General features: G+C 55.3%; 2 non-coding genes across 2 annotated transcripts; one reads left to right on the forward strand and one right to left on the reverse strand.

Moving 5' to 3' along the window:
- Window positions 1–3,075: 3,075 nt before the first annotated feature.
- On the reverse strand, window positions 3,076–3,161 carry TRNAY-GUA (transfer RNA tyrosine (anticodon GUA)). The gene is given in 2 exon segments: window positions 3,076–3,111; window positions 3,125–3,161. It is a non-coding gene; the product is annotated as a tRNA-Tyr (tRNA).
- A 4,198-nt stretch (window positions 3,162–7,359) lies between these two features.
- TRNAG-UCC (transfer RNA glycine (anticodon UCC)) lies at window positions 7,360–7,431 on the forward strand. The gene has a single exon. It is a non-coding gene; the product is annotated as a tRNA-Gly (tRNA).
- The last annotated feature ends 15,258 nt before the right edge of the window (window positions 7,432–22,689 follow it).

Raw genomic sequence — 22,689 nt, forward strand, 5'->3', positions numbered from 1 at the left:
TATGTCCAGGCGTTGTAGGGAGGTCACACATTGCTGAGCCTCATCAGGAGCATGCCCAGGCGTTGTAGGGAGGTCACACATTGCTGAGCCTCATCAGGAGTATGTCCAGGCGTTGTAGGGAGGTCATACATTGCTGAGCCTCATCAGGAGTATGTCCAGGCGTTGTAGGGAGGTCACACATAGCTGAGCCTCATCAGGAGTATGGCCAGGCGTTGTAGGGAGGTCACACATTGCTGAGCCTCATCAGGAGTATGTCCAGGCATTGTAGGGAGGTCACACATTGCTGAGCCTCATCAGGAGCATGCCCAGGCGTTGTAGGGAGGTCACACATTGCTGAGCCTCATCAGGAGTATGGCCAGGTCTTGTAGGGAGGTCACACATTGCTGAGCCTCATCAGGAGTATGGCCAGGCGTTGTAGGGAGGTCACACATTGCTGAGCCTCATCAGGAGTATGTCCAGGCGTTGTAGGGAGGTCACACATAGCTGAGCCTCATCAGGAGTATGGCCAGGCGTTGTAGGGAGGTCACACATTGCTGAGCCTCATCAGAGTATGTCCAGGCGTTGTAGGGAGGTCACACATTGCTGAGCCTCATCAGGAGTATGTCCAGGCGTTGTAGGGAGGTCACACATTGCTGAGCCTCATCAGGAGTATGTCCAGGTGTTGTAGGGAGGTCACACATTGCTGAGCCTCATCAGGAGTATGTCCAGGCGTTGTAGGGAGGTCACACATTGCTGAGCCTCATCAGGAGCATGCCCAGGCGTTGTAGGGAGGTCACACATTGCTGAGCCTCATCAGGAGTATGTCCAGGCGTTGTAGGGAGGTCACACATTGCTGAGCCTCATCAGGAGTATGTCCAGGCGTTGTAGGGAGGTCACACATAGCTGAGCCTCATCAGGAGTATGGCCAGGCGTTGTAGGGAGGTCACACATAGCTGAGCCTCATCAGGAGTATATCCAGGCGTTGTAGGGAGGTCACACATTGCTGAGCCTCATCAGGAGTATGGCCAGGCGTTGTAGGGAGGTCACACATTGCTGAGCCTCATCAGGAGTATGGCCAGGCGTTGTAGGGAGGTCACACATTGCTGAGCCTCATCAGGAGTATGTCCAGGCGTTGTAGGGAGGTCACACATTGCTGAGCCTCATCAGGAGTATGCCCAGGCATAGTAGGGAGGTCACACATTGCTGAGCCTCATCAGGAGTATGTCCAGGCGTTGTAGGGAGGTCACACATTGCTGAGCCTCATCAGGAGCATGCCCAGGCATAGTAGGGAGGTCACACATTGCTGAGCCTCATCAGGAGTATGGCCAGGCGTTGTAGGGAGGTCACACATTGCTGAGCCTCATCAGGAGTATGGCCAGGTGTTGTAGGGAGGTCACACATTGCTGAGCCTCATCAGGAGTATGGCCAGGTGTTGTAGGGAGGTCACACATTGCTGAGCCTCATCAGGAGTATGGCCAGGCGTTGTAGGGAGGTCATACATAGCTGAGCCTCATCAGGAGTATGGCCAGGCGTTGTAGGGAGGTCACACATTGCTGAGCCTCATCAGGAGTATGGCCAGGTGTTGTAGGGAGGTCACACATTGCTGAGCCTCATCAGGAGTATGGCCAGGTGTTGTAGGGAGGTCACACATTGCTGAGCCTCATCAGGAGTATGGCCAGGTGTTGTAGGGAGGTCACACATTGCTGAGCCTCATCAGGAGTATGGCCAGGTGTTGTAGGGAGGTCACACATTGCTGAGCCTCATCAGGAGTATGGCCAGGTGTTGTAGGGAGGTCACACATTGCTGAGCCTCATCAGGAGTATGGCCAGGCGTTGTAGGGAGGTCACACATTGCTGAGCCTCATCAGGAGCATGCCCAGGCGTTGTAGGGAGGTCATACAGGCATGTGGACACCACACACACTACTGAGCCTCATCTACTTGTCTTGAGGCATTTCCACTGAGGTTGGCTCAGCCTGTAATTTGATTTTCAGTATCATTCTTCCTCCAGGCCTCCATAGGATATTCATTTTGATTTACATTTATATTTTTTATGTTTATTGTTCTTAACACATTCCACTATGTAATAAATAAAGATTTGTATCTGAAAAATTCCATTAATTGAGATCTAGGATGTGGTCCTTTAGTGCTCCCTTTATTTTTTGAGCAGTGTATTTGGTATGTTAAAAACAATTTTATTTTCAATGTTTTAATATTTTTTTTTTATTTTTTATTTTTTTTTTGTGTGTGTTTTTGTTTTACAAAAAATTAATCATCTGAGGAGTCTGATTCTTCACCTTTTTATTATTAGCACAATGCTCCATCTAAGGCTAGTTTCACACTTGCGTTGAACGGCATCCGTATCATTGCGTCGTGTGACGGATGCGTTGCATATAGTGGCACAACGGATGCTACGGATCGTACATAATAATGCAATCCGTTATAGGTTTTTTCCCTTGACTTTACACATCTGGGCATGCGCAGTTGTGTAAAGACGGATGCGTTAACGGAATCCGTCAAATGACGCATTCTAACGGAATCCGCCACCATAGGTGTCCATTATAAAAACAACGGACGCCAACGGATTCCTGCAGGTTGCATTTTTTTGACACTCCGCCAAGTGCAGAAAATGCTACATGCAGCGTTCCATCCGCCCAACGGTCACTGATGGTCAGCGTCAAAAGAACTGATGCGCTGCGGGGCGGATGCAATGCAAGACCATCCGTTGCTATCCGTAGCTAATAGAAGTCTATGAGGAATCAAACGGTTTCCTGCAACGGTTACGTAATTCCTCAAGGCTGCGGATAGCAACGGAAGCCGCACAACGCAAGTGTGAAAGTAGCCTTATAGAGCAGAAACTCTGGTAACAAACCCTCTACTAACCTGAAGCCAGGCTGTAACCTCCCAAAGGAGGGAGCGGAGGACGGAGCTGCCGTAATTACCATAATAGAGGGGCAGCATGGAATGCGATCACATATGGATTATCTGCAGATTTTTTGTCTATGTCTATTAATTTGTTTTGAAGTAATTTTTTTTGTGAATTTCTGTCTTAAAAAGAATTAGAAAGATTTATTTATTTAAAAAAAAAAAAAAAAAAGTCCTTCGAACCGGAATCGAACCAGTGACCTAAGGATGTCTGCATTTCCACTACAGTCCTCCGCTCTACCAGCTGAGCTATCGAAGGCATGTAGCAGCTGCTTCTACACTATGTGTGATGTGTGCCGCAGTGCTGAGTCAGGACTGCAGATGGATTTTCTTTATGTAGCCTGATTGATCCTTCTATGATATTACTTGTTTAACAAAAAATAAATAATGTAATATAGTAAATAAATCTGTAAATGCTATATTCTACAAAAAATAAAATAGAAAAAATGTCATCTTCCCATACCGGGAGTCGAACCCGGGCCGCCTGGGTGAAAACCAGGAATCCTAACCGCTAGACCATATGGGAAACCTGAAGATTTAGCTGACGGTATCTCTTTGAATTGTCACTGTCTGCGCGCTGTGCAGTCATATCTATGAAGCAGTTACACTGCTCCCCTCCGCCAAGCCTGGAGAGGACAAATGTTATGGCGAGTGGTCACTTTTCTCTCTGCGGCCAGTATCACCCTACATGAGGGATGTCAAACTGTGACCACAGGTATGAGAAAGCAAATACAGAAAGGAGAAAGCAGGAGCATTTATGAGAGAGCAGGCACAAGGAGGAGAGAGCAGGAACACAAAAATGGAGAACAGAAGATATGAGAGAGCAGGAGCATGGAAGAGAGCAGGAGCATGGAAGAGAGCAGGAGCATGGAAGAGAGCAGGAGCATGGAAGAGAGCAGGAGCATGGAAGAGAGCAGGAGCATGGAAGAGAGCAGGAGCATGGAAGAGAGCAGGAGCATGGAAGAGAGCAGGAGCAGGTACAAGAGAGAAGACAAAAGGAGAAGAAGTAGGAGCAGAGACAGGGAAGAGAGAAGGTATGAGAGAGCAAGCACAGGGAGGAGAGAACAGGAGCAGAAACAGGCAGGAACAGGAGAAGGTATGCTAGAGCAGGATCAGATAGAAAAGAGCAGGAGCATGGAGGAGAGAGCAGGAAGAGATAAGAGAGCAGATGCAGGGAGGAGAGAGCAAGAGCAGAAACAGAGAAGATAGAACAGTAGAAGGTATGAGAGAGCAGGGAGGAGAAAGCAGGATCAGATAGAAAGGAGCAGGAACGTGGAGCAGAGAGCAGCAGCTGGTACAAGAGAGCAGATGCAGAAGAAGGTTTGTGAGAGTAGGAGCAGATAAGAGAGATCAAGGGCAGGCACAGGGAGGAGTGAACAAGGGCAGGTATTAGAGATTAGGATCACTTACGAGAGAACAGGTATAAGAGGGCAGGCACAATGAGGAGAGAGCAGAAGAAGGTATGAGAAAGCAAGCAAATGGAGGAGAGAGCAGGAGCAAGTACAAGAGAGCAGGAGTAGGTATGAGAGAAGGAGCACATATGAGAGCGCGGGCACAGGGAGGAGAGAGCAGGAGTAAGTATCAGAGAGCAGGGACAGGGAGTAGGGAGCATCAGAAGGTACAAGAGAGAAGGCACAGGGAGGAGAGAGCAGGAGTATGTATCAGAGAGCAGGGACAGGGAGTAGGGAGCAGCAGAAGGTACAAGAGAGAAGGCACAGGGAGGAGAGAGCAGGAGTATGTATAAGAGAGCAGTGGCATGGAGTAGGGAGCAGGAGAAGGTACAAGAGAGAAGGCACAGGGAGGAGAGAGCAGGAGTATGTATAAGAGAGCAGTGGCATGGAGTAGGGAGCAGGAGAAGGCACAGGGAGGAGAGAGCAGGAGTATGTATAAGAGAGCAGTGGCATGGAGTAGGGAGCAGGTGAAGGTACAAGAGAGAAGGCACAGGGAGGAGAGAGCAGGAGTATGTATAAGAGAGCAGGGACAAGGAGTAGGGAGCAGCAGAAGGTACAAGAGAGAAGGCACAGGGAGGAGAGAGCAGGAGTATGTATAAGAGAGCAGTGGCATGGAGTAGGGAGCAGGAGAAGGTACAAGAGAGAAGGCACAGGGAGGAGAGAGCAGGAGTATGTATAAGAGAGCAGTGGCATGGAGTAGGGAGCAGGAGAAGGCACAGGGAGGAGAGAGCAGGAGTATGTATAAGAGAGCAGTGGCATGGAGTAGGGAGCAGGTGAAGGTACAAGAGAGAAGGCACAGGGAGGAGAGAGCAGGAGTATGTATAAGAGAGCAGGGACAAGGAGTAGGGAGCAGCAGAAGGTACAAGAGAGAAGGCACAGGGAGGAGAGAGCAGGAGTATGTATAAGAGAGCAGTGGCATGGAGTAGGGAGCAGGAGAAGGCACAGGGAGGAGAGAGCAGGAGTATGTATAAGAGAGCAGTGGCATGGAGTAGGGAGCAGGTGAAGGTACAAGAGAGAAGGCACAGGGAGGAGAGAGCAGGAGTATGTATAAGAGAGCAGGGACAAGGAGTAGGGAGCAGCAGAAGGTACAAGAGAGAAGGCACAGGGAGGAGAGAGCAGGAGTATGTATAAGAGAGCAGTGGCATGGAGTAGGGAGCAGGAGAAGGTACAAGAGAGAAGGCACAGGGAGGAAAGAGCAGGAGTATGATTCAGAGAGCAGGGGCATGGAGTAGGGAGCAGGAGAAGGCACAGGGAGGAGAGAGCAGGAGTATGTATCGGAGAGCAGGGGCATGGAGTAGGGAGCAGGAGAAGGTACAAGAGAGAGGGCACAGGGAGGAGAGAGCAGGAGTATGTATCGGAGAGCAGGGACAAGGAGTAGGGAGCAGGAGAAGGTACAAGAGAGAAGGCACAGGGAGGAGAGAGCAGGAGTATGTATCGGAGAGCAGGGACAAGGAGTAGGGAGCAGCAGAAGGTACAAGAGAGAAGGCACAGGGAGGAGAGAGCAGGAGTATGTATCAGAGCAGGGACAAGGAGTAGGGAGCAGCAGAAGGTACAAGAGAGAAGGCACAGGGAGGAGAGAGCAGGAGTATGTATCGGAGAGCAGGGACAAGGAGTAGGGAGCAGCAGAAGGTACAAGAGAGGAGGCACAGGGAGGAGAGAGCAGGAGTATGTATCGGAGAGCAGGGACAAGGAGTAGGGAGCAGCAGAAGGTACAAGAGAGAAGGCACAGGGAGGAGAGAGCAGGAGTATGTATCGGAGAGCAGGGGCAAGGAGTAGGGAGCAGGAGAAGGCACAGGGAGGAGAGAGCAGGAGAATGTATCGGAGAGCAGGGACATGGAGTAGGGAGCAGGAGAAGGCACAGGGAGGAGAGAGCAGGAGAATGTATCGGAGAGCAGGGACATGGAGTAGGGAGTAGGAGAAGGCACAGGGAGGAGAGAGCAGGAGTATGTATCAGAGAGCAGGAGTATGTATCAGAGAGCAGGGACAAGGAGTGGGGAGCAGGAGAAGGCACAAGAGAGAAGGCACAGGGAGGAGAGAGCAGGAGTATGTATCAGAGAGCAGGAGTATGTATCAGAGAGCAGGGACAAGGAGTGGGGAGCAGGAGAAGGCACAAGAGAGAAGGCACAGGGAGGAGAGAGCAGGAGTATGTATCAGAGAGCAGGAGTATGTATCAGAGAGCAGGGGCAAGGAGTAGGGAGCAGGAGAAGGTACAAGAGAGAAGGCACAGGGAGGAGAGAGCAGGAGTATGTATCAGAGAGCAGGAGTATGTATCAGAGAGCAGGAGTATGTATCGGAGAGCAGGAGTATGTATCGGAGAGCAGGAGTATGTATCAGAGAGCAGGAGTATGTATCAGGGAGCAGGAGTATGTATCAGGGAGCAGGAGTATGTATCAGAGAGCAGGAGTATGTATCAGAGAGCAGGAGTATGTATCAGAGAGCAGGAGTATGTATCAGGGAGCAGGAGTATGTATCAGGGAGCAGGAGTATGTATCAGAGAGCAGGAGTATGTATCAGAGAGCAGGAGTATGTATCAGAGAGCAGGAGTATGTATCAGGGAGCAGGAGTATGTATCAGGGAGCAGGAGTATGTATCGGAGAGCAGGAGTATGTATCAGAGAGCAGGAGTATGTATCAGAGAGCAGGAGTATGTATCAGGGAGCAGGAGTATGTATCGGAGAGCAGGAGTATGTATCAGAGAGCAGGAGTATGTATCAGGGAGCAGGAGTATGTATCAGAGAGCAGGAGTATGTATCAGGGAGCAGGAGTATGTATCAGGGAGCAGGAGTATGTATCAGAGAGCAGGAGTATGTATCAGCGAGCAGGAGTATGTATCAGGGAGCAGGAGTATGTATCAGAGAGCAGGAGTATGTATCGGAGAGCAGGAGTATGTATCAGGGAGCAGGAGTATGTATCAGGGAGCAGGAGTATGTATCAGGGAGTAGACAGGACACATGCAGGAAGGAGACTCCTGTACAGAGCAGAGTGAGCCGCCCTCTCCCATCAGCAAGCGTTGGTGGTATAGTGGTGAGCATAGCTGCCTTCCAAGCAGTTGACCCGGGTTCGATTCCCGGCCAACGCAGATTATTTTTATTTTTTTTTGTAGCTTAACTTGAAAATGATTTTCCTCGCTCATTAATCTTTTTTAACCTCTTGTCGCCTTGCACAGCGCAGTGTGGGGGATGGCACAGTTGAATGTATGAGGATTGTTTTGCTGATTCTGGGAGTTTAACCCTTTATATGAAAGACAAAACTATTTACATAAAAGACACTTTTTTCTGCAGTTGACCTGTCTCTCTTTATGTGTGTTCATTTTTTTCCACCCCGCTCTCTTATGACCTTTTATATTTTTCCATCGTCACATCCCTATGAGGCTTTTTTTTTACACGTAGTTTTAAGTGACATCAATATTGTGTCATATAATGTACTGAAAAAAGGAAAAAGATCCAGGAGTGGTAAATAGTGAGAAAGAACTGAATCCCCAGCATTGTCTTTGGATTTTGTTCTTACAGCATGTACAGTGCAAAAAACATGACTGGGCGGGCAACGTGACCCTGCTTTTGAGTGGGAACATGAATGCCACTGTGACGCCCTGGGCAAGCCAGGGGTCACAGGTCATGACACCACCACGCACCCCACATTCCCTGCAGGAACACCAAGGTCAGAACACAAATCCTTGTTGCCTTCCTCCAGGGGCTGATGTCCACACCAGGGGGTGGGCCAGGCGGTTGGCTCCGCCCACCGAGGAGTTCACAGTCCTGGAGGCGGGAAAACCAGGCAGTTAGTTTAGAGTTTAGTTTGAGAGTGGAAGGCAGTGAGAGGGAACTGGTAGAGGAGCAAGTGAAAGGAGTTGAAGTGAAGAAGAAAGTGACAGCAACAGAGCCTGAAGTTGGTCCGGGTGTGTGCCCCGGACTGAGACAGCAAGGTTGGCAGACGGCGGTGACCGTCTGCAGGAGTGGCCTATTGGAGTCTACTGTAAGGACCGTGGATGGGTGGTGGCCCGGCGGTACCGGACCGGTACACAAAGAGAAGCCAGCATCATTGGCAGGGGCCTTTCGGATCCCGGCAAGGCTTGGAGTCGCCGTACAATTTGCCAAATCCGTCAGTGAAGGGGACCTCCGGGTCTCCCAACAGCCAAAGTCCCAATTGAAGGCAACCGTCCAACCATATTGGAGAGACACCGCCACCGCCAAAGCACCAGTTTCTCAGGGCCAGCGCCTGCGGGCAAAAGAGGGCCTCCTCCGGCTCATATCCAAGCCGGGGAGCGGGTTACCGGTGGGAATCCATCGCTACCAACAACCGTATTTAGGTGCAGGGAAGAGACAGTCACCGCTAACTTGCAGGGAACATCAACACCGCAGCCGTCCGAGGGACCCGTCCAACCAGCCGCTTGTTTACCGTGAACTGTGTCATCATCCTTGGGCTGAGTGAGTACCTCCGTGCCGTGCGGCACAGCGCTGCCCCTGCGCCCCTGCACCTGAACAGGCCCCATAACCCGCCTGTCAACCATCCTAACTCCCCATCATCGGGCCCCGGGACCACCAACCTCCTACCCACGGAGGGGAGGGCCAACATCTAGCTGCTCCATACCACCACTCCCGGGATCCCCATACAGAGCAGCGGTGGTGTCCACACAATCACCACAACCGTGGGTGGCGTCACGGACAATAAATCCCCAAAACCAATCCCCTTTTCACTCACGGGCGAGGAGCGCCGCTCGAGTCCCCGGGATCCGGCCCATCGCTCGAGCCACCGAGCAACAGCAGAGGCCGCGGCAGCAGCGGCAGCTGGACCCGAGCAGTGGGAGAGCGCGGCGTCCCCTCCTCCACCCGCGACACCACCACTTCACTTCACTCGGGGCACATGTGCCTCAGATATTACTGTACAGGGGGCTCCACTTTCCACACTCGCTCGGGGCACACGTGACTCGGAGGTTACTGTACAGGGGGCTCCACTTTCCACACTCGCTCGGGGCACACGTGTCTCGGAGGTTACTGTACAGGGGGCTCCACTTTCAACACTCGCTCGGGGCACACGTGCCTCAGATATTACTGTACAGGGGGCTCCACTTTCCACACTCGTTTGGGGCACACGTGTCTCAGATATTACTGTACAGGGGGCTCCACTTTCCACACTCGCTCGGGGCACTCGTGTCTCGGAGGTTACTGTACAGGGGGGTCCACTTTCCGCACTCGCTCGGGGCACTCGTGTCTCGGAGGTTACTGTACAGGGGGCTCCACTTTCCACACTCGCTCGGGGAACACGTGTCTCGGAAGTTACTGTACAGGGGGCTCCACTTTCCACACTCGCTCGGGGCACACGTGTCTCGGAGGTTACTGTACAGGGGGTTCCACTTTCCGCACTCGCTCGGGGCACACGTGTCTCAGAGGTTACTGTACAGGGGGCTCCACTTTCCACACTCGCTCGGGGCACACGTGCCTCGGATGTTACTTTACAGGGGGCTCCACTTTCCACACTCGCTCGGGGCACACGTGCTTCAGATATTACTGTACAGGGGGCTCCACTTTCCACACTCGTTCGGGGCACACATGTCTTGGAGGTTACTGTACGGGGGGCTCCACTTTCCACACTCGCTCGGGGCACACGTGCCTCGGATGTTACTTTACAGGGGGCTCCACTTTCCACACTCGCTCGGGGCACACGTGCCTCAGATATTACTGTACAGGGTGCTCCACTTTCCGCACTCGCTCGGGGCACACCTGTCTCGGAGGTTACTGTACAGGGGGCTCCACTTTCCACACTCGCTCGGGGCACACATGCCTCAGATATTACTGTAAAGGGGTCTCCACTTTCCACACTCGCTCGGGGCACACGTGTCTCGGAAGTTACTGTACAGGGGGTTCCACTTTCCGCACTCGCTCGGGGCGCAAGTGTCTCGGAGGTTACTGTACAGGGGGCTCCACTTTCCGCACTCGCTCGGGGCACACGTGTCTCGGAGGTTACTGTACAGGGGGTTCCACTTTCCGCACTCACTCGGGGCATACGTGTCTCGGAGGTTACTGTACAGGGGGCTCCACTTTCCACACTCGCTCGGGGCACACGTGCCTCAGATATTACTGTACAGGGGGTTCCACTTTCCGCACTCGCTCGGGACACACGTGCCTCAGATATTACTGTACAGGGGGTTCCACTTTCCACACTCGCTCGGGACACACGTAACTCGGAGGTTACTGTACAGGGGGCTCCACTTTCCACACTCACTCAGGGCACACGTGCCTCGGAAGTTACTGTACAGGGGGCTCCACTTTCCACACTCGCTCGGGGCACACGTGCCTCAGATATTACTGTACAGGGGGCTCCACTTTCCACACTCACTCAGGGCACACGTGCCTCGGAAGTTACTGTACAGGGGGCTCCACTTTCCACACTCGCTCGGGGCACACGTGCCTCAGATATTACTGTACAGGGGGCTCCACTTTCCACACTCACTCAGGGCACACGTGCCTCGGAAGTTACTGTACAGGGGGCTTCACTTTCCACACTCACTCAGGGCACACGTGCCTTAGATATTACTGTACAGGGGGCTCCACTTTCCCCACTCGCTCTGGACACACGTGTCTCGGATGTTACTGTACAGGGGCTCCACTTTCCACACTTGTTCGGGGCTGTACCGCCCCCGTGCGAGCAGCTGGGTGGCTGCTGCCACTCGGATCCGGATCTGCGGTGGCTCGAGGGGTCTCCGAACCCAAGAGTCGTGCGGCCACTCGATTAAAAGAAGGGGTGGAGATATGTACAGGGGGATTTTGGAAAGTTCGTGACGCCACCCACGGTGCGTGGTAATGTGAGGAACCACCGCTGCCGTTGGGGAGTCCGGTGACGATTGAATGGCAGCCTGATGTTTAACCCCTCCGTGGGTAGGGGGTTGGTGTCCCGGGAGCCCGGTGATGGTGGTGTTTGGGTGCCATTGGGGGATAGGTGCAGGGGTTTCCAATGTACTCACTCAGTCCCAGAATAACCACACCGACAGCTTGTAAACCAAAGTTCTGAGCACCACCGTAGCCTGAGGGGAGCATGCCTGCATCCGTGCCCTTGGTGTTGTTGTTGGTCTGTGGCCCTATCCCTGACACCTTCATATGAAACTCTCCGGGTCCCGCTCACCCATATGGCTAATGGAGTGAGCTTGCTCTCAGGGTTCACGCGTAGGATTTCTTTGGACTGTAGTGGGAAAGTCCTATCCCATCGGTGCGCTAGTACCCCGATTTTGGAGCGGGTTGGGGATGACACTTGACGTCTTCACCCCCGTCGGGTAAATTACCTGGAACGTGTGATTCTACTTTCTGGCTTGGGGTCCACGTACCCCGTCGTGCCCTGGCCCCTACCCGGTGATAGCTCAAGGCCGCCGGCTGCCCTCCTCGGCAGTCCATGCCCCTTGACACTGTCCCCTGCGACTGGGTTCTAGCTCCTACCAGGCCCAGACCAACGTCTGCCACCTAGTATACAAGAGCTCTCCTCCGTGGCCGCTCCTCATGAGAGCCACTTCACCTCCTCTCTCCTTCACTGTCAACTCTCAACTCTCGACTCTCAACTGTCACTGTCCTCACTTTCTTCTCACCAACCCCCCATGTGGGTAATCCTATTCCCTTCAAGCCCCCCTGCTGTGTCTGGCAGGTTCAAGTGGGAAATGTTCCTAGGATTTTGATTGGACTAGCTGTTATCAACATCGGAGGACTGGGATCCGTTTACCAAGGAGAGTGGATATGTCGCGGGCGGGGAGGGGACGCTGCGCTCACCACGCTCGGGTCCGGCGCTGCTGCTGCTTCGCTTGCTGCTCGGTGGCTTGAGCGGTGGGCCGGATCCGGGGACTCGAGCGGCGCTCCTCGCCCGTGAGTGAAAAGGGGATGATTTTGGGGATTTATTGTCCATGACGCCACCCACGGTTGTGGTGAGGTTGTGACACCACCGCTGCTCTGGACGGGGATCCCGGGAGCGATGACAGGGAGCAGCTTGGATGTTGTTTTTCCCCTCCGTGGGTAGGGGGGGTTGGTTGTCCCGGGTACCGGTGAGGGAGGGATGGCAGGTGGGTTACGGGGCCTGGTGAGGTGCAGGGTCGCGGGGGCAGAGCGGTGCCGCACGGCATGGTGGTACTCACTCAGCCAATGATGAATACAAAGTCTCCGGTAAAACAAACGGCTGGATGGACGGGTCCCACAGATGGCTGCGGTGGTTCTTCTCCCGGTAGGTTGGCGGTGACTGCCTTTCTCTGCACCTGTGTTATGTTCTCGGTTCTGGTGGCTTCCCACCGGTAACCTGCTCCCCAGCTTCGATGGATGCTGAGGGAGCCCCTTTTGCCTGCAGGCTCTGGACCTGGGAACTGTAGCCTTGGTGGTGACTGTATTTCCCTTCACGGTTTGAGCTGTTGCCTTCAATCGGGTCTTGACTGCTGGGAAACCCCGGAGGTTCCCTTCGCTAACGGATTTGACCTGTTTTACGGCGACTCCAAGCCTGGTCGGGGTCCGCAGGCCCTGCCGGTTTGTCATGGCTTCTCTTCGCTCCCCGATCCGGTACCGCCGGGCCACCGCCCGTCCCCGGTCCTTACGGTTCACGTCAATCAGCCCCTCCTGCAGATGGTCACCACCATCTGCCAACCTTGCTGTATGTGCCCGGGCCACGCACCCGGACACGGTCAGTCTGCTCCACTACCACTTCACTCTTCAACTTCAAAACTACACTGAACTCAACTGCCTTCCTTTTCCCGCCTCCAGGACTGTGAACTCCTCGGTGGGTGGGGCCAACCGCCTGGCTCCACCCCCTGATGTGGACATCAGCCCCTGGAGGGAGGCAACAAGGATTTCTGTTTGACCTAGATGTGCCTAGCCGGGGTGTGGGGTGTGTTGTTGCAGTACCTGTGACGTCCTGGCTTGTCCAGGGTGCCAGTGTGACGCCCTGGGCAAGCCAGGGGTCACAGGTCATCACACCACCACACCCTACACCCCCAGTTAGGCACATCAGCTAACCCAAAAATCCTTGTTGCCTTCCTCCAGGAGCTGGTGTTCACACCAGGGGGTGGGCCAGGTGGTTGGCTCCGCCCACCGAGGAGTTCACAGCTCTGGAGGCGGGAAGAACCAGGCAGTTCAGTTTAGGAAGTGAAAGTAGAAGGAAGTGAAGTGGTAGTGGAGCTTAAGAGAAAAGCTGAAGCAAGGTAAAAAGTGACAGTTAAGCCAGCCTGAAGTTGGTCCGGGTGTGTGCCCCGGGCTGAGAGACAGCAAGGTCAGCAGACGGCGGTGATTGTCCGCAGGGGTGACTGCTCGGAGGTCACTGGAAGGACCGCGGACGGGTGGTGACCCGGCGGTTTGGAGCAGTGTACAAGGAACAGTCAGCACCAGGGCAGGGGCCTTTCGGATCCTGGCAAGGCTAGGAGTCGCCATAATTTGCCAAATCCGTCAGTGAAGGGGACGACTGTCTCCAAACAACCAAGTCCCGATTGAAGGCAACAGTCCAACCATTAAAGGAGAGACACCGCCACCGCCAGGGCACCAGTTCTCAGGGCCAGCGCCTGCTGGCAAAGAAGGGCTCCTCCGGCCCATATCCAAGCCGGGGAGCGGGTTACCGGTGGGAACCCATCGCAACCGCCATCAACATAGGTGCAAGACAGAGGGACCGTCACCGTCACCTACTGGGGAAAGCAAGTGCAGCCGTCCGTGGGAACCGTCTTTCCAGCCGTGTGTTTTACCGAGAACTGTGTCATCGTCTCAGGCTGAGTGAGTACCACAGTGCCGCAAGGCACAGCGCTGCCCCCGCGTCCCTGCGCCCACCAAGCCCTGCATCTCCCACCACATCACTGGGCCCCGGGATCACCAACCCCTACCCACGGAGGGGCAACACAACAACTAGCTGCTTCATATCACCGTTCCCGGGATCCTCATAGAGAGCAGCGGTGGTGCCAACAAATCACCACAACCATGGGTGGCGTCACGGACAATAGACTATATCCCAAAACCCAATCCCCTTTCACTCACGGGCGAGGAGCGCCGCTCGAGACCCCCGGGATCCGGCCCACCGCTCGAGCCACCACTGAGCAGCAGCAGCCGGACCCGAGCAGAGGGGTGAGCGAAGTGCTGACACCCTCCTCCCCGCCCGCGACACCAGAGATACTGTGCAGAAGGGCAGATTGCACAATACCCTGTGACGACCTGATAGGCAGGGCATCACAGGGCACACATGCCTCGGATGTTACTGTACAGGGGGCTCCACTTTCCACACTCGCTCGGGGCACACGTGCCTCAGATATAACTGTGCAGGGGGCTCCACTTTCCACACTCGCTCGGGGCACACGTGCCTCAGATATAACTGTGCAGGGGGCTCCACTTTCCACACTCGCTCGGGGCACACGTGCTTCAGATGTTACTGTACAGGGGGCTCCACTTTCCACACTCGCTCGGGGCACACGTGTCTCGGAGGTTACTGTACAGGGGGCTCCACTTTCCACACTTGCTCGGGGCACACGTGCTACAGATATTACTGTACAGGGGGCTCCACTTTCCACACTCGCTCGGGGCACACGTGTCTCGGAGGTTACTGTACAGGGGGCTCCACTTTCCACACTCGCTCAGGGCACACGTGTCTCGGATGTTACTGTACAGGGGGCTCCACTTTCCACACTCGCTCGGGGCACACGTGTCTCAGATATTACTGTACAGGGGGCTCCACTTTCCACACTCGCTCAGGGCACACGTGTCTCGGAGGTTACTGTACAGGGGGCTCCACTTTCCACACTTGCTCGGGGCACAGGTGCTACAGATATTACTGTACAGGGGGCTCCACTTTCCACACTCGCTCGGGGCACACGTGTCTCGGAGGTTACTGTACAGGGGGCTCCACTTTCCACACTCGCTCGGGGCACACGTGTCTCGGATGTTACTGTACAGGGGGCTCCACTTTCCACACTCGCTCGGGGCACACGTGTCTCAGATATTACTGTACAGGGGGCTCCACTTTCCACACTCGCTCGGGGCACACGTGCCTCGGATGTTACTGTACAGGGGGCTCCACTTTCCACACTCGCTCGGGGCACACGTGTCTTGGAGGTTACTGTACAGGGGGCTCCACTTTCCACACTCGCTCGGGACACACGTGCTTCAGATGTTACTGTACAGGGGGCTCCACTTTCCACACTCGCTCAGGGCACACGTGTCTCGGAGGTTACTGTACAGGGGGCTCCACTTTCCACACTCGCTCGGGGCACACGTGTCTTGGAGGTTACTGTACAGGGGGCTCCACTTTCCACACTCGCTCGGGACACACGTGACTCGGAGGTTACTGTACAGGGGGCTCCACTTTCCACACTCGCTCGGGGCACACGTGCTTCAGATATTACTGTACAGGGGGCTCCACTTTCCACACTCGCTCGGGGCACACGTGTCTCGGAGGTTACTGTACAGGGGGCTCCACTTTCCACACTCGCTCGGGGCACACGTGTCTCGGAGGTTACTGTACAGGGGGTTCCACTTTCCACACTCGCTCGGGGCACACGTGCTTCAGATATTACTGTACAGGGGGCTCCACTTTCCACACTCGCTCGGGGCACACGTGTCTCGGAGGTTACTGTACAGGGGGGCTCCACTTTCCACACTCGTTCGGGGCACACGTGTCTCGGAGGTTACTGTACAGGGGGCTCCACTTTCCACACTCGCTCGGGGCACACATGTCTCGGATGTTACTGTACAGGGGGCTCCACTTTCCGCATTCGCTCGGGGCACACGTGTCTCGGAGGTTACTGGAGAGGGGGCTCCACTTTCCACACTCGCTCGGGGCACACGTGCTTCAGATATTACTGTACAGGGGGCTCCACTTTCCACACTCGCTCGGGGCACACGTGCTTCTGATATTACTGTAAAGGGGCTCCACTTTCCACACTCGCTCGGGGCACACGTGCCTCAGATTTTTCTGTACAGGGGTCTCCACTTTCCACACTCGCTTGGGGCACACTTGCTTCAGATGTTACTGTACAGGGGGCTCCACTTTCCACACTCACTCGGGACACACGTGCTTCAGATATTACTGTACAGGGGGCTCCACTTTCCACACTCGCTCGGGACACACGTGCTTCAGATATTACTGTACAGGGGGTTCCACTTTCCACACTCGCTCGGGGCACACGTGCTTCAGATGTTACTGTAAAGGGGGCTCCACTTTCCACACTCGCTCGGGGCACATGTGACTCAGATATTACTGTACAGGGGGCTCCACTTTCCACACTCGCTCGGGGCACATGTGACTAAGATATTACTGTACAGGGGGCTCCACTTTCCACACTCGCTCGGGGAACACGTGCTTCAGATGTTACTGTACAGGGGGCTCCACTTTCCACACTCGCTCGGGGCACACGTGCTTCAGATGTTACTGTACAGGGGGCTCCACTTTCCACACTCGCTCGGGGCACACGTGTCTCGGAGGTTACTGTACAGGGGGCTCCACTTTCCACACTCGCTCGGGGCACACGTGCCTCAGATATTACTGTACAGGGGGGCTCCACTTTCCACACTCACTCAGGGCACACGTGTCTCGGATGTTACTGTACAGGGGGCTCCACTTTCCACACTCGCTCGGGGCACACGTGTCTCGGATGTTACTGTACAGGGGGCTCCACTTTCCACACTCGCTCGGGGAACACGTGCCTCAGATATAACTGTGCAGGGGGCTCCACTTTCCACACTCGCTCGGGGCACACGTGTCTCGGAGGTTACTGTACAGGGGGCTCCACTTTCCACACTCGCTCGGGGCACACGTGTCTCGGATGTTACTGTACAGGGGGCTCCACTTTCCACACTCGCTCGGGGCACACGTGTCTCAGATATTACTGTACAGGGGGCTCCACTTTCCACACTCGCTCGGGGCACACGTGTCTCGGATGTTACTGTACAGGGGGCTCCACTTTCCACACTCGCTCGGGGCACACGTGTCTCAGATATTACTGTACAGGGGGCTCCACTTTCCACACTCGCTCGGGGCACACGTGTCTCGGAGGTTACTGTACAGGGGGCTCCACTTTCCTCACTCGCTCGGGGCACACGTGCCTCGGATGTTACTGTACAGGGGGCTCCACTTTCCACACTCGCTCGGGGCACACGTTTCTTGGAGGTTACTGTACAGGGGGCTCCACTTTCCACACTCGCTCGGGACACACGTGCTTCAGATGTTACTGTACAGGGGGCTCCACTTTCCACACTCGCTCGGGGCACACGTGTCTCGGAGGTTACTGTACAGGGGGCTCCACTTTCCACACTCGCTCGGGGCACACGTGTCTTGGAGGTTACTGTACAGGGGGCTCCACTTTCCACACTCGCTCGGGACACACGTGACTCGGAGGTTACTGTACAGGGGGCTCCACTTTCCACACTCGCTCGGGGCACACGTGCTTCAGATATTACTGTACAGGGGGCTCCACTTTCCACACTCGCTCGGGGCACACGTGTCTCGGAGGTTACTGTACAGGGGGCTCCACTTTCCACACTCGCTCGGGGCACACGTGTCTCGGAGGTTACTGTACAGGGGGTGTCGCGGGCGGGGAGGAGGGTGTCAGCACACCGCGCTCACCCCTTTTGCTCGGGTCCGGCAGCTGCTCAGTGGTGGCTCGAGCGGTGGGCCGGATCCCGGGGTTTCTCGAGCGGCACTCCTCGCCCGTGAGTGAAAGGGGGGTTGTTTGGGGTGTTGGGATAATGTCCGTGACGCCACCCACGGTTGTGGTGATGTGTAGCACCACCGCTGCTCAATGCGGGGATCCCGGGGATGGTGATGGGGAGCAGCCAGGTGTTGTGTTGCCCCTCCGTGGGTAGGGGTTGGTGATCCCGGGGCCCGGTGATGGCTTGTGGGGTGCAGGGCCTGGTGGGCGCAGGGACGCGGGGGCAGCGCTGTGCCTTGCGGCACTATGGTACTCACTCAGCCTGAGACTTGGACACAGTTTGTACGGTAAACCAAACGGCTGGTAGGACGGTCCCACAGACGGCTGCTTTGCTTCCCCGGTAGGTGACGGTGATGTCCCTCTTCCTTGCACCTGTATGTACGGATGGTTGCGATGGGTCCCCACCGGTAACCCGCTCCCCGGCTTCAAGCTGGGCCGGAGGAGCACTACACTTTGCCCGCAGGCGCTGGCCCTCAGAGACTGGTGCCCTGGCGGTGGCGGTGCCTCTGTTGTACAGGTTGGACTGTTGCCTTCTATCGGGACTTGGTTGTTGGGGGAATCTACGTCCCCTTCACTGACGGATTCGGCAAATTTGGCGACTCCTAGCCTTGCCGGGGTCCGAGAGGCCCCTGCCCTGGTGCTGACTGTCTTTCGGAACACTGCTCCAGACCACCGGGCACACAGCCAACGGGGTCCTTCCAGGAACTTCCAAACGGTCCCCCTCCGGACAGTCACCGCCGTCGCTGACCTTGCTGTTCTAGCCCTACACAAAGCTGGGCTCTCAGGCTTCTCCTTCTCTCTCAGTCACCACTCTTGCTTTCCTCCTTTGTCACTTTCCGTTCTTAACTTCCCTGTTAACTCTCACTTTAGCTCCTCACACTCGCCCTGCCTGGGCCTTTCTGCTGTTCACCCGTTCATGTCCCTGACTGGACTCCTGGTAACTTCCTGCCTCCAGAGTTGTGAGCTCCTTGGTGGGCGGAGCCAACCGCCTGGCCCACCCCCTGGTGTGCATCACAGACTCTTGGAGGAAGGCAACAAGGATTTGTAGGTTAGCAGATGTGCCTACCTGGGGTGTGGGGTGTGGTGATGTTGTGTCCTGTGTCCCCTGGCTTGCCCAGGGCGACACAGGGGTTCCACTTTCCACACTCGCTCGGGGCACACGTGCTTCAGATATTACTGTACAAGGGGCTCCACTTTCCACACTCGCTCGGGGCACACGTGTCTCGGAGGTTACTGTACAGGGGGCTCCACTTTCCACACTCGCTCGGGGCACACGTGTCTCGGAGGTTACTGTACAGGGGGCTCCACTTTCCACACTCGCTCGGGGCACACATGTCTCGGATGTTACTGTACAGGGGGCTCCACTTTCCGCACTCGCTCGGGGCACACGTGTCTCGGAGGTTACTGGAGAGGGGGCTCCACTTTCCACACTCGCTCGGGGCACACGTGCTTCAGATATTACTGTACAGGGGGCTCCACTTTCCACACTCGCTCGGGGCACACGTGTCTCGGAAGTTACTGGAGAGGGGGCTCCACTTTCCACACTCGCTCGGGGCACACGTGCCTCAGATTTTTCTGTACAGGGGTCTCCACTTTCCACACTCGCTTGGGGCACACTTGCTTCAGATGTTACTGTACAGGGGGCTCCACTTTCCACACTCGCTCGGGACACACGTGCTTCAGATATTACTGTACAGGGGGCTCCACTTTCCACACTCGCTCGGGGCACACGTGCTTCAGATATTACTGTACAGGGGGCTCCACTTTCCACACTCGCTCGGGACACACGTGCTTCAGATATTACTGTACAGGGGGCTCCACTTCCACACTCGCTCGGGGCACACGTGTCTCGGAGGTTACTGTACAGGGGGCTCCACTTTCCACACTCGCTCGGGGCACACGTGTCTCGGAGGTTACTGTACAGGGGGCTCCACTTTCCACACTCGCTCGGGGCACACGTGTCTCGGAGGTTACTGGAGAGGGGGCTCCACTTTCCACACTCGCTCGGGGCACACGTGCTTCAGATATTACTGTACAGGGGGCTCCACTTTCCACACTCGCTCGGGGCACACGTGTCTCGGAGGTTACTGTACAGGGGGCTCCACTTTCCACACTCGCTCGGGGCACACGTGTCTCGGAGGTTACTGTACAGGGGGCTCCACTTTCCACACTCGCTCGGGGCACACATGTCTCGGATGTTACTGTACAGGGGGCTCCACTTTCCGCACTCGCGCGGGGCACACGTGTCTCGGAGGTTACTGGAGAGGGGGCTCCACTTTCCACACTCGCTCGGGGCACACGTGCTTCAGATATTACTGTACAGGGGGCTCCACTTTCCACACTCGCTCGGGGCACACGTGTCTCGGAAGTTACTGGAGAGGGGGCTCCACTTTCCACACTCGCTCGGGGCACACGTGCCTCAGATTTTTCTGTACAGGGGTCTCCACTTTCCACACTCGCTTGGGGCACACTTGCTTCAGATGTTACTGTACAGGGGGCTCCACTTTCCACACTCGCTCGGGACACACGTTCTTCAGATATTACTGTACAGGGGGCTCCACTTTCCACACTCGTTCGGGGCACACGTGCCTGAGATGCTACTGTACAGGGGGCTCCACTTTCCACACTTGCTCGGGGCACACATGCCTCGGAGGTTACTGTACAGGGGGCTCCACTTTCCACACTCGCTCGGAGCACATGTGCCTCGGAGGTTACTGTACAGGGGGCTCCACTTTTCACACTCGCTCAGGACACACGTGCCTCGGAGGTTACAGTACAGGGGGCTCCACTTTCCACACTCACTTGGGGCACACGTGCCTGAGATGCTACTGTACAGGGGGCTCCACTTTCCACACTCGCTCGGGGCACACGTGTCTCGGAGGTTACTGGAGAGGGGGCTCCACTTTCCACACTCGCTCGGGGCACACGTGTCTCGGATGTTACTGTACAGGGGGCTCCACTTTCCACACTCGCTCGGGGCACACGTGTCTCGGAGGTTACTGTACAGGGGGCTCCACTTTCCACACTCGCTCGGGGCACACGTGTCTCGGAGGTTACTGTACAGGGGGCTCCACTTTCCACACTCGCTCGGGGCACACATGTCTCGGATGTTACTGTACAGGGGGCTCCACTTTCCGCACTCGCGCGGGGCACACGTGTCTCGGAGGTTACTGGAGAGGGGGCTCCACTTTCCACACTCGCTCGGGGCACACGTGCTTCAGATATTACTGTACAGGGGGCTCCACTTTCCACACTCGCTCGGGGCACACGTGTCTCGGAAGTTACTGGAGAGGGGGCTCCACTTTCCACACTCGCTCGGGGCACACGTGCCTCAGATTTTTCTGTACAGGGGTCTCCACTTTCCACACTCGCTTGGGGCACACTTGCTTCAGATGTTACTGTACAGGGGGCTCCACTTTCCACACTCGCTCGGGACACACGTGCTTCAGATATTACTGTACAGGGGGCTCCACTTTCCACACTCGTTCGGGGCACACGTGCCTGAGATGCTACTGTACAGGGGGCTCCACTTTCCACACTTGCTCGGGGCACACATGCCTCGGAGGTTACTGTACAGGGGGCTCCACTTTCCACACTCGCTCGGAGCACATGTGCCTCGGAGGTTACTGTACAGGGGGCTCCACTTTTCACACTCGCTCAGGACACACGTGCCTCGGAGGTTACTGTACAGGGGGCTCCACTTTCCACACTCGCTCGGGGCACACGTGTCTCGGATGTTACTGTACAGGGGGCTCCACTTTCCACACTCGTTTGGGGCACACGTGTCTCGGATGTTACTGTACAGGGGGCTCCACTTTCCACACTCGCTCGGGGCACACGTGTCTCGGATGTTACTGTACAGGGGGCTCCACTTTCCACACTCGCTCGGGGCACACGTGTCTCGGATGTTACTGTACAGGGGGCTCCACTTTCCACACTCGCTCGGGGCACACGTGTCTCGGATGTTACTGTACAGGGGGTTCCACTTTCCACACTCGCTCGGGGCACACGTGTCTCGGAGGTTACTGTACAGGGGGCTCCACTTTCCACACTTGCTTGGGGCACACGTGCCTGAAATGCTACTGTACAGGGGGCTCCACTTTCCACACTCGCTCGGGGCACATGTGACTCAGATATTACCCCGTCAGTTCTCACATTCATACTGCATTTGTTGCGGCAACCACTCATTCTCTTGATAGACCAGTGAGTTGTCATACTTTAGCACTCACCACCCAGCTTTCCCAATCACCTGATAGTTACTCTTCTTGCACTTCCGAATTCTCAGGGCAACTAATCAAAGCTATTCTCACCTTCCTCAGGGTTTGTGGATACATTTAGGGCTGCATGGAACAAACTTAATGCATTTTAAGATTTGGATATGGGAAAGCTGGGTGGATAGTGATGGACATGAGGAAAGTTTGGTGGATATGGAAAAGGCTATGTGGAAAGCTGGGTGGAGATAAAAGGAAAGCTGGGTGGAGAATGATGGAGATGTGAATGTTTGGTAGAATCAATAGATATCAGGAAAGCTGGGTGGACATCCATGGATATGGGAAATCTTGGTGGAAAGTAATGAATATGGGGGAGTTTTTATTTTATTTCATTTTTTTTTTAAATGGGGATGTTGGATTTGGGAAAGCTGGATAGTGATAAAAATGAGAAAAGCTGGGTAAATAGGAATAAATATGTGAAACCTTGGTT

Source organism: Anomaloglossus baeobatrachus, chromosome 3, assembly GCF_048569485.1.
Source record: "Anomaloglossus baeobatrachus isolate aAnoBae1 chromosome 3, aAnoBae1.hap1, whole genome shotgun sequence".
Lineage (NCBI taxonomy): Eukaryota > Metazoa > Chordata > Amphibia > Anura > Aromobatidae > Anomaloglossus > Anomaloglossus baeobatrachus.